General features: G+C 47.4%; 1 protein-coding gene across 2 annotated transcripts in view; it reads left to right on the top strand.

Annotated features, from left to right (window-relative positions):
• The first annotated feature begins 291 nt into the window (after positions 1 to 291).
• The window catches only part of smpx (small muscle protein X-linked), a 40,196-nt gene continuing 30,425 nt past the window's right edge, over positions 292 to 10,062 (top strand). The window contains exon 1 of one of the 2 annotated variants that reach the window (XM_014181868.2): positions 292 to 586. The gene's annotated coding sequence lies outside the window, so the exon portion shown is untranslated. Of the gene's footprint in view, positions 587 to 1,266; positions 1,505 to 10,062 lie in introns of those variants that run through there. The other variant, XM_014181867.2, reaches the window with a different exon arrangement.

Genomic DNA, 10,062 nt, shown 5'->3' with positions numbered 1-10,062 from the left:
GAGGGAGAAGCCAGGGAGAGGGAAAGACAGAGAGTTATGAGTTAGTTTACCTGTTGAGAGAGGGAGAAGCCAGGGAGAGAGAAAGACAGAGAGTTATTAGTTAGTTTACCTGTTGAGAGAGGGAGAAGCCAGGGAGAGAGGAAGACAGAGAGTTATTAGTTAGTTTACCTGTTGAGAGAGGGAGAAGCCAGGGAGAGGGAAAGACAGAGAGTTATTAGTTAGTTTACCTGTTGAGAGAGGGAGAAGCCAGGGAGAGGGAAAGACAGAGAGTTATGAGTTAGTTTACCTGTTGAGAGAGGGAGAAGCCAGGGAGAGAGAGTTGAGATGTTTTATATGCCTGATCAACCTTCTATTAGTCGTTAATGTCTGGCATCTTGTGACGTTCTCATGACAATTTACACCACTGTCTTGTAATGTTAAATCAACTGTTCATGTTTCATGAGTCTCTTCTAGTCGTTGTCATTCTATAATCCCAGAGTTTCATTTTGGGGCGGAGCTTTGTGTCTGAGAGCCAACCACACGGAGCAGAATCAGGTCAGTCTGCTGGAGAGGACCTGAAAAAAACAGGCACAGAGCGCAGCAGGAGGTAAGAGACCTGACACACACATACCCCCGTAAACACTGTGTGTGTGTGTGTGTGTGTGTGTGTGTGTGTGTGTGTGTGTGTGTGTGTGTGTTGTGTGTGTGTGTGTGTGTGTGTGTGTGTGTGTGTGTGCAACTCAGAATAGAAATAGGGCAATGCCATTTTATATTTAGGTAAAAGATTGGCTTGAACATGTTAGGTCCATTCACTGTCAGACTTAACTCAGTAGTTAACTGTGAGAGGAGGACATGTTTGAGTGAGGATTGTGTGTTTATGAGTATATGCTCGTGCGCATGAGTGCGTGTGTGTGTGTGTGTGTGTGTGTGTGTGTGTGTGTGTGTGTGTGTGTGTGTGTGTGTGTGTGTGTGTGTGTGTGTGTGTGTGTGTGTGTGTGTGTGTGTGTGTGTATGTTTGTGTGTGTGTATGTGTGTCTATGTGTGTGAGTGTGTGTGTTTCTATATGTGTGAGTGTGTGTGTTTCTATATGTGTGTGTGAGTGTGTGTGTTTCTATATGTGTGAGTGTGTGTGTGTGTCTATCTTTGTGAGTTTTTTGTATGTGTGAGTGTGTGTATATATGTGTGAGTGTGTGTGTATATATGTGTGAGTGTGTGTGTGGACAGAAAGCAGGTCCCCTCTGTGTATTTCTCTGCTATTTATAGTTAGAACAAATCCCAGATATGGGAAGAATCTTACTGCCAATGAGAGAGAGAGAGAGAGAGAGAGAGAGAGAGAGAGAGAGAGAGAGAGAGAGAGAGAGAGAGAGAGAGAGAGAGATGAGAGAGAGAGAGAGAAGGAGAGAGAACTGAAGGGAACTGGGATCAAAAGTTAGAGGTTACAGGAAGAGGGAGAGCGAGAGAGAAAGAGAGATAAAGGTCAACTAAAGGTAACTGGGATCAAACGTCAGAGAGGTTACATCAACAGGTAAGAGACTCAGAGAAATACGTGTGTGTGTGTGTGTGTGTGTCTCCCTCGCTCTGTGCGTGTAAAGCTATCTTGATGTCCAGAGCCTTGTACTATGAATCAGGTCTGAGGAGTTACTGAGGTAACTTTGGCAACTCTGAGTTCAGCTCAGGATAACCTGTACCATGAAAGTGGCTGACCTTTCAGCCAGCTATGGCAACAAGTCCTTCAGAACTAACCTGCTCCAGGGCAGGCTAACTCAGGGCTAACTCAGGGCTAACTCAGAGCTAACTCAGGGCTAACTCAGGGCTAACTCAGGGCTAACTCAGAGCTAACACAGAGCTAACTCAGAGCTAACTTAGGGCTAACTCAGGGCTAACTCAGAGCTAACACAGAGCTAACTCAGAGCTAACTCAGGGCTAACTTAGGGCTAACTCAGGGCTAACTCAGGGCTAACTCAGGGCTAACACAGAGCTAACTCAGAGCTAACTCAGGGCTAACTCAGGGCTAACTCCATTTATCCTAAATGAAGTGTCTGAGCCACGAGTTGAGAACCAATGAAATTAGATTCTCTCCCTCTAGCAATGATTGTGTCATCATCCCCTTCATTTGAGGAAGACTACTTATTCAATATTTTACTAATCAAATGTTTTTTTGCGTAAAAAAAATTGTAATTAAAATACGGATGACATGACACATTTAGTAAGGACAGAATGCATTTACGCACAGTAAAACTTTTGTATGACTTAATACAATGATTTTATCAATAGGAGATAAAAGTTGCTTGTGCATTGGTAACCACAACAAAGACGACATTAATGAGTAGAAATAAAATAAAGGCACTTCTAAAAGCCTATTTTCAACCATAGACTGCTGAATTTGCAAAGATAACTTTTCTTTAATTTTACTTTCATTTGGATTGATGTTTCAGCATTGTCTCAATGAATAGTTTGGCTATGTGCAACATGCATGTGCAGTTACAAGCTTGCTGGAGTTAGTGGTAGGCAGACGAGCAATATCCACCATTGTAGTACGGATGAAGCCTGAGCTGCAATGTGAAGCTAACTGATCCTGGCTAGATTCCTTTGTAGAACTAACCCTCTGGTAGATTCTGACTGAGATCATCATCATCACCATTATTATTCATATTATTACATTTATTTGATGTATACTGAACAAAATTATAAATGCAACATGCAACAATTTCTAAGATTTTACTGAGTTACAGGAAATCAGTCAATTTAAAAACATTTATTAGGCCCTAATCTATGGATTTTACGTGACTGGGAATACAGATATGCATCTGTTGGTCACAGATACCTTAAACAAAAGGTAGGGGCGTGGATCAGAAAACCAGTCAGTATCTGGTGTGACCACCATTTGCCTCATGCAGTGCGACACGTCTTCTTCACATAGAGTTGATCAGGCTGTTGATTGTGGCCTGTGGAATGTTGTCCCACTCCTCTTCATGCTGTTGTACACGTCGATCCAGAGCATCCCAAACATGCTCAGTGGGTAACATATGAGTATGTAGGCCACGGAAGAACTGGGACATTATCTTCTTCCAGGAATTGTGTACAGATCTTTGCGACATGGGACCGTGCATTATCATGCTAAAACATGAGGTGATGGCGGTGGATGAATGGCATGACAACGAACCTCAGGATATTTAAATGTTTTAATTTTTTATTTAACCTTTATTTAACTAGGCAAGTTAGTTAAGTACAAATTCTTATTTACAATGACGGCCTACACCGGCCAAACCCGGATGACACTAGGTCCATTGTGCGCCGCGCTATGGTACTCCCAATCACGGTCAGGTTGTGATACAGCCTTCTCTCATCACGGTCTCTCTGTGCATTCAATTTGCCATCAATAAAATTGTATTATATTTGTTGTCTGCAGCTTATGTCTGCCCCATACCAAAACCCCACCGCCACCATGGGGCACTCTGTTCAGCAAAACTGCTCGCTCACACGACGTCATACACATATCTGTCCGGTACAGTCAAAACCAGGATCTGTGAGGAACACACTTCTCCAGCGTGCCAGTGGTCATCGAAGGTGAGCATTTGCCCACTGAAGTCGGTTACGATGCAGACCTGCAGTCAGGTCAAGACCCTGGTGAGGATGACGAGCACACAGATGAGCTTCCCTGAGACGATTTCTGACAGATTGTGCATAAATTCTTTGGTTGTGGAAACCAACAGTTTCAACAGCTGTCCAGGTGGCTAGTCTCAGATGTTCACGCAGATGAAGAAGCCGGATGTGGAGGTCCTGGGCTGGCATGGTTACACGTGTTCTGCGGTTGTGAGACCGGTTGGATGTACAGCCAAATTCTCTAAAATGACGTTGGAGGCGACTTGTGGTCGAGAAATTAACATAACATTCTCTGGCAACAGATCTGTTGGACATTTCTGCAGTCAGCTTGTCAATTGCACGTTCTCTCAAAAGTTGAGACATCTGTGGCATTGTGTTGTGTGACAAAACTGCACATTTTAGAGTGGCCTTTTATTGACCCCAGCACAAGGTGCACCTGTGTAATAATCATGTTGTTTAATCAGCTTGTTGATATGCCACACCTGTCAGGTGGATGGATTATCTTGGCAAAGGAGAAATGCTCACTAACAGGGTTGTAAACAAATTTGTGCCCAAAATTTGAGAGAAATAATATTTTTGTGCTTATGGAACATATTTTGGATCTTTTATTTCAACTCATGAAACATGGGACCAACACTTTACATGTTGAGTTTATATTTTTGTTCAGTATACAACAAAACATAAGTCTCAGTACACTTGAGAAAATATTTATCCACCAGCTAATTCCCCGGGTAACATACAAACATCAGCCGTTTAAAAATAAATAATAAAAACAGAGGTCAGGACAAGCAAGAGTTCCTACAACAATCTATCCTCACATCTCCTCGCCAAGTGGACCTCATCAGTGAGAGCCCAATATTAGGTCTGCCAACACCAGGACGATGGAGGATCGACGCAGCAGGGACCCCAAGCAGTGATGAGGCCAACCACAGCACCAGGAGACCAGTCCAGCAGCGCAAACATCCACCCTCCAGCATTCCTGAGGAAGGAGCTGAAGATCTCTTCATACCACCAGGGGTAAGACATTGAAAACTGCCTGCTGAGGTTTGAACGACTGGCCAAGATGTGACGGTGGCCAGAGGTACAATGGGCCTGTAAACTTGTCCCATTGCTCACTGGCAAGGCCTAGAGGCTTACACAGTGAAGGAAGAGGGGTTGTCCAACGTCTACAAGAACTTGAAGGGTGCGCTGCTGGTGAAGTTAAACATCTCCCGGAGACCTACCATCAACGCCTCAGAGCTGCATCGACGCCGTCGGATGATTCACTGATGGAGACATACCACCGCCTCAAGGGCCTCTACCAACGATGGGTTCGACCGGATGAGAAGATGCGGGACGAGATTGGTGATGTCGTCATCCTCAAGCAACTTCTGCAAGTTCTCCCACATGATACTCGGACCTGGGTCCAAGGATGGGCTTATGGAGGCAAAGCTGGCACTGCAGTACCTTAACGCAAGTAAAGGGGTCCAACCACGACCTGCAGCACCCACTCCAAGGAGATTTAGAGACACAAGGGGCACAAGGGACATTAGAGACACCAGAGATGGTGTAGGTAAATCTGAGGGGTTTGTGTCTGGGAGGAGGGATGTAAGGGATCATGCAGTTCATTCTGAAAGGAGTGGCCTGACCTGATTTACTGTCAGCAGCAAGGGCACAAAGCTTCAATGTGTCCACCACGTAAATCCAAGCTCTCAGGTTACTGATATCTGCTCAGAGAGGGGGATGGTGTTCAGCATAGGCAGAGTGGGGAAGAGTCAGTCTTGGTACCTGTAAAAGGGAATTGTAAAAGTCTTACTGCAATGCTTGACACCGGCAGTTCCCTGTCTTTGATCGGAATATGTTATGTACCTGGCAATTGCATTGATTGCGGTCACCAGACACTGAACCATTGTGTCCACGGTGACCAGTTGCAGCAGCCCATAGCTGAGCTCACAGTTGAGATTCAGGGTCAGATGTACCTCCTGAAAGTTGGGATAATGGAGAATCTACCTTTTGAGTTGATTTTGGGGAGGGATGTGCCTGTACTTTCTGATCTGTTGGAAATGCGGGGCTCAACTATATGAGCAGTTAGTTTGCCAGTCTGATTTTCATGTGTCATGCTCAATTTTCACTCGTGCCAAAACTGGTTTACAACATCTACCTGACTTGTGTGATAGTCTGTGCAAGTGGGTTAACCAAAAGGCCCAGAATGTCACGCCACCAGCGAAGTCTTGAGAAGAATGTGGCGACCCCTATACCTGTTGCTGATATGTCTGGGTAGAGGTACAATGGGATGATCCCCAAAATATTGCTACACTTCAGAAGTCTGATCCAACCTTGAAACTTTTGTTTGACAATGCCTGGGACAGCCAATCTTCATGTGGGGGATTTAGACAGTAGACAACCACATACTCTACCTTAGGTCAGAAGCAGATAGGAAGGTAGTGGTGCCGTCTAGTTGTAGACCCCTTGTTCTCAACCTTAAACATACTGTTCCATGGGCAGGCCACCTAGGGCAACATAAGACCTACCTCAGGCTCCTGTTTCTTCTGGCCCTCAATGTAAACTGATGTTTAAACATACTGCAAATGTCACACCCTGATCTGTTTCACCTCTCTTGTGCTTGTCTCCACCCCCCACCAGGTGTCTCCTTTTTTCCCCCTAAATACCCTGTGTATTTATACCTGCATTTCTGTTTGTCTTGTCTTGTCAGGTCTTACCAGCGTGTTGTCCCGTTTCTCAAGTTTTTGTTCCCTAGTTTTCAAGGGTCTGACCATTCTGCCTGCCTGCCTGCCCTGAGCCTGCTTGCCATCCTGTACCTACCTGCCTGTCTCTGACCTGATTAAGAACATCTGCTTGTCCTCGACCTGCCCTTATCTGAGAACTGTACTATCTGCCTCCTGTGTCTGGATCTGGCTCATATCCTAAGTCGTGATGGTACGAACTAGCCATGACTGACTCAGCAGACTCAGACCAGCTCCACAATGCTGTCTCCCTGCAAGGAGCCACCATTGGAAGACATGAGGAGCTACTTCAAAACCTTATGAAGGGTTTCCATACTTTGGGGGAACGCCATGACAATATGTTCAACTCATTACTGGAGCAAGCCACAATGGAAACCTCCTGGGCACTCAGTAACCACGCTACTAGCAATATTCTCCCCAGCCTACTCCGGCTTCCCAAGAACACCGCTTACCTCCTCCGGAGCGCTATGTTGGAGATCCTGGAACCTGCCGGGCATTTCTCTCCCAGTGCTCCCTCATCTTTGAGCTACAGCCCTCTTTGTTGCCTTCAGACCGGTCAAAGATAGAGTATCTTATAATGCTGATGTCTGGAAGGGTGCTCGCTTGGGCTACGGCGGTGTGGGATCAACAATCCGCCGTTTGCCTTAGTCTGGAGGATTTTGTGGCGGAGGTAAGAAAGGTGTTCGATTCCCCGGCGTCTGGGAAAGAGGTGGCTCGGAAGCTACTTCGCCTGCGTCAAGACTCCCCCAGTGTGGCAGACTACGCGATAGACTTTCGCATGCTTGCCGCCTGAAACCCGGAGTCCCTGTTCCATGCCCTCCTTCATAGATTATTGGAGGAAATCAAAGATGAATTCGCAGCCCGGGAGTTACCCAGGGACCTCGACTCCCTCATAGCCTTGACAATAAGGATCAATGGGCACCTGCGGGAACGCAAGAGGGAGAGGAGGTCTGTTCTCAGCCACACTCGCTCGTCCACGGTTTCTCCCTCGCCTCCGAAGAACCTCGGAAGTCCCAGGTGCCTGCATTCCCAAGAGAATCCGAAATCAACCGAGCCGCTTTGGGGATCATCGAGGACTGGCGACTCATCTCTTCCTGAGCCCATTCAATTGGGCAGGGCTATATTGTCTCCTAGTGAACGTTTATGCAGGCTGAGTTCCAACAGTTGCATGTATTGTGGTACTACAGGACATTACATTTTCCACCTGTCCAGTAAAAAGACCAGGCTCATCAGTAGGCTTCATGCCCTGGTATCTGAGCTGGGTATCTCTACTCAACCGCTCTCCATTCCCATAGATGCCAGAGCTTTGGCAGGGTCACTCACAGAATGGTTCCCATTAACCTGCGAGTGTCGGGTAACCACAGTGAGTTGATACAGTTTCTACTAATTGAATCTCCTCATACTCCTGTGGTCTTCAGATTTTCATGGCTCCAGAGGTACAACCCCCTGATCGACTGGGATACTGGTTCTATCCTGTGTTGGAGCCAGTTCTGCCACACACATTGCCTTAAGGTGGCACAGCCTGCCATTGTACGTCCTTCTGCAGGCTTGGGTAGCCTCGGATCTCTCCACCATCCCACGAAGTACCAGGACCTCCGGGAGGTTTTCAACAAGGCTGGTGCCACATCCCTTCCTTGGCATCAACCCTACGATTGCACTATTGACCTCCTCCCGGGCACCACACCAGCTCAAGGGTGGCTTTATTTTCTGTCTGGCCCAGAGACCAAGACCATGGAGGTATACATTGAGGACTCTCTAGCTGCCAGGATTCATGCGGCCTTCTGCATCCCCTGCCGGTGCAGGGTTTTTTTGTGTGGAAAAGATGGACAAAACCCTGCACCCGTGTATCGGCTACCGGGGCCTCAATGACATCACTGTTAAGAATTGTTACCCAGTACCACTCCTCGGCTTTCGAGCATTTCTAGGGGACAACCATCTTTTAGAAGTTGGACCTTCGGAATGGCTACCACCTGGTTCAGAAACCGGAAGGAGACGAGTGGAAGACAGCCTTCGACATGGCTAGCGGACACTACAAGTACCTCGTTATGCCGTTTGGTCTGACCAACACTCCCACAGTGTTCCAGGCCCTGGTCAGTAATGTGGTCTGTGACATGTTTAACCGGTTTGTGTTTGTCTATCTTGACAACATCTTTGTCTTTTCCCGGTTGGCTCAAGAGCATGTTCTCCATGTCCGACAAGTCCTCCAGTGAGTCTTGGAGAACCAGCTGTTTGTTAAAGTGGAGAAATGTGAGTTCCATCGTTCCACTATCTCCTTTCTGGGATATGTCATCGCTGCAGGGAACATTCAGATGGATCCTGACAAGGTGAGAGCATTGGTGGATTGGCCCCAACGCACATCCAGAGTGCAGTTGCAACGTTTCCTGGGATTTGCTCATTTCTTCTAACGCTTTATTAAGGGCTACAGCACCCTGGCCTGCCCCCCTCTCTGCATTCACCTCTCCCAAGGTTCTGTATGACGTGGTCCCCATCCTCATCCATCCGGACCCGTCCCGTCAGTTCGTGGTGGTTGATGCCTCAGACATTGGAGTGGGGGCTGTCCTGTCCCAATGTTCTTTCCAGGACCAAAAACTGCATCCCTGCACTTTCCTCTCCCATCATCGCAATTCCGCTGAGATGAACTATGACATGGAAAATTGGGAACTTAGGTGGTCAAGATGGAGCTGGAGGAGTGGAAGCACTGGCTTGAAGGGGCGGAACATCCGTTCTTAGTGTGGACCGACCATAAGAATTTGGAATATCTCCGCACCGCCAAGCGCCTCAACTCAAGGCAGGCTCGTTGGGCTCTGTTATTCACTTGATTAAATTTTACCATTGCCTACTGCCCTGGGTCCAAGAATGTGAAGCCTGAGGCCCTCTCCCACCTGTATAGTTCCACTGCTATACCATCTGACCCTGAGACCATCCTCCTTACCTCCTGTCTAGCAGTCACACTAGTCTGGGGTATTGAGAGCCGGGTCCGCAAGGATCTCTGCAAAGGGTACTGGCAGGTTACCCTGGACAAAAAGTCCAGGTCTTACACTGCCTTCCGGATGCCGATGGGCCTGTTCCAGTTCAAGGTTATGAAGTTTGGGCTTCATGGGGCCCCTGCAACTTCCAGAGGCTGATGGACAAGGTCCTCCATGACTGTGACGATTGCTGTGCTGCCTACTTGAATGATGTGGTGATCTACAGCCAATCCTGATATAGGTAGAGCACATATAGCATCTTAGCAGAGTCCTGGGGAAGATCCATGATGCAGGCCTCACGCTTAACCTCCTGATGTGTGAGTGGGTGAAACAGGAGATGTGTGAGTGGGTGAAACAGTACCTGGGTTACTAGCTGGGTAAGGGTGAAGTCCTCCCTAGCTCTGGCAGGGTGGTACCGTTGATTCATTCCCCAGCTCTCCACCATCGCAGTTCCCCCGACCAACCTCACATCAAAGGTGGCAAACCTGTGAAGTGAACTGAGGAGTTTGAGGAAGCATTCATGATGCAAAAAAATGTCTGTGCTCATCCCCTGTTCTCCAGAGCCCTTATTTTCAGAAGAGGTTCCTTGTACAGTTGGATGCTTCGGCTGTAGGAATTGGAGCTGTACTGGCCTAAGGGAGCCAGGAGAAGAGCTCCCCGTGCTATATATGAGTCAGAAGCTCTTGCCCAGGGAAACTAGATATTCGACCATTGAGAAGGTGTGCCTGTCTATGATGTGGGCGCTAGACAGCCTTCGGTACTACCTGCTTGGGAAAGAATTTGACCTGCAC

Source organism: Salmo salar, chromosome ssa29 (genome assembly GCF_905237065.1).
Source record: "Salmo salar chromosome ssa29, Ssal_v3.1, whole genome shotgun sequence".
NCBI classification, from domain to species: Eukaryota; Metazoa; Chordata; class Actinopteri; order Salmoniformes; family Salmonidae; genus Salmo; species Salmo salar.
Note: the sequence above shows the minus strand (reverse complement) of the source record. Positions and strands in the feature narration are given on the sequence as shown.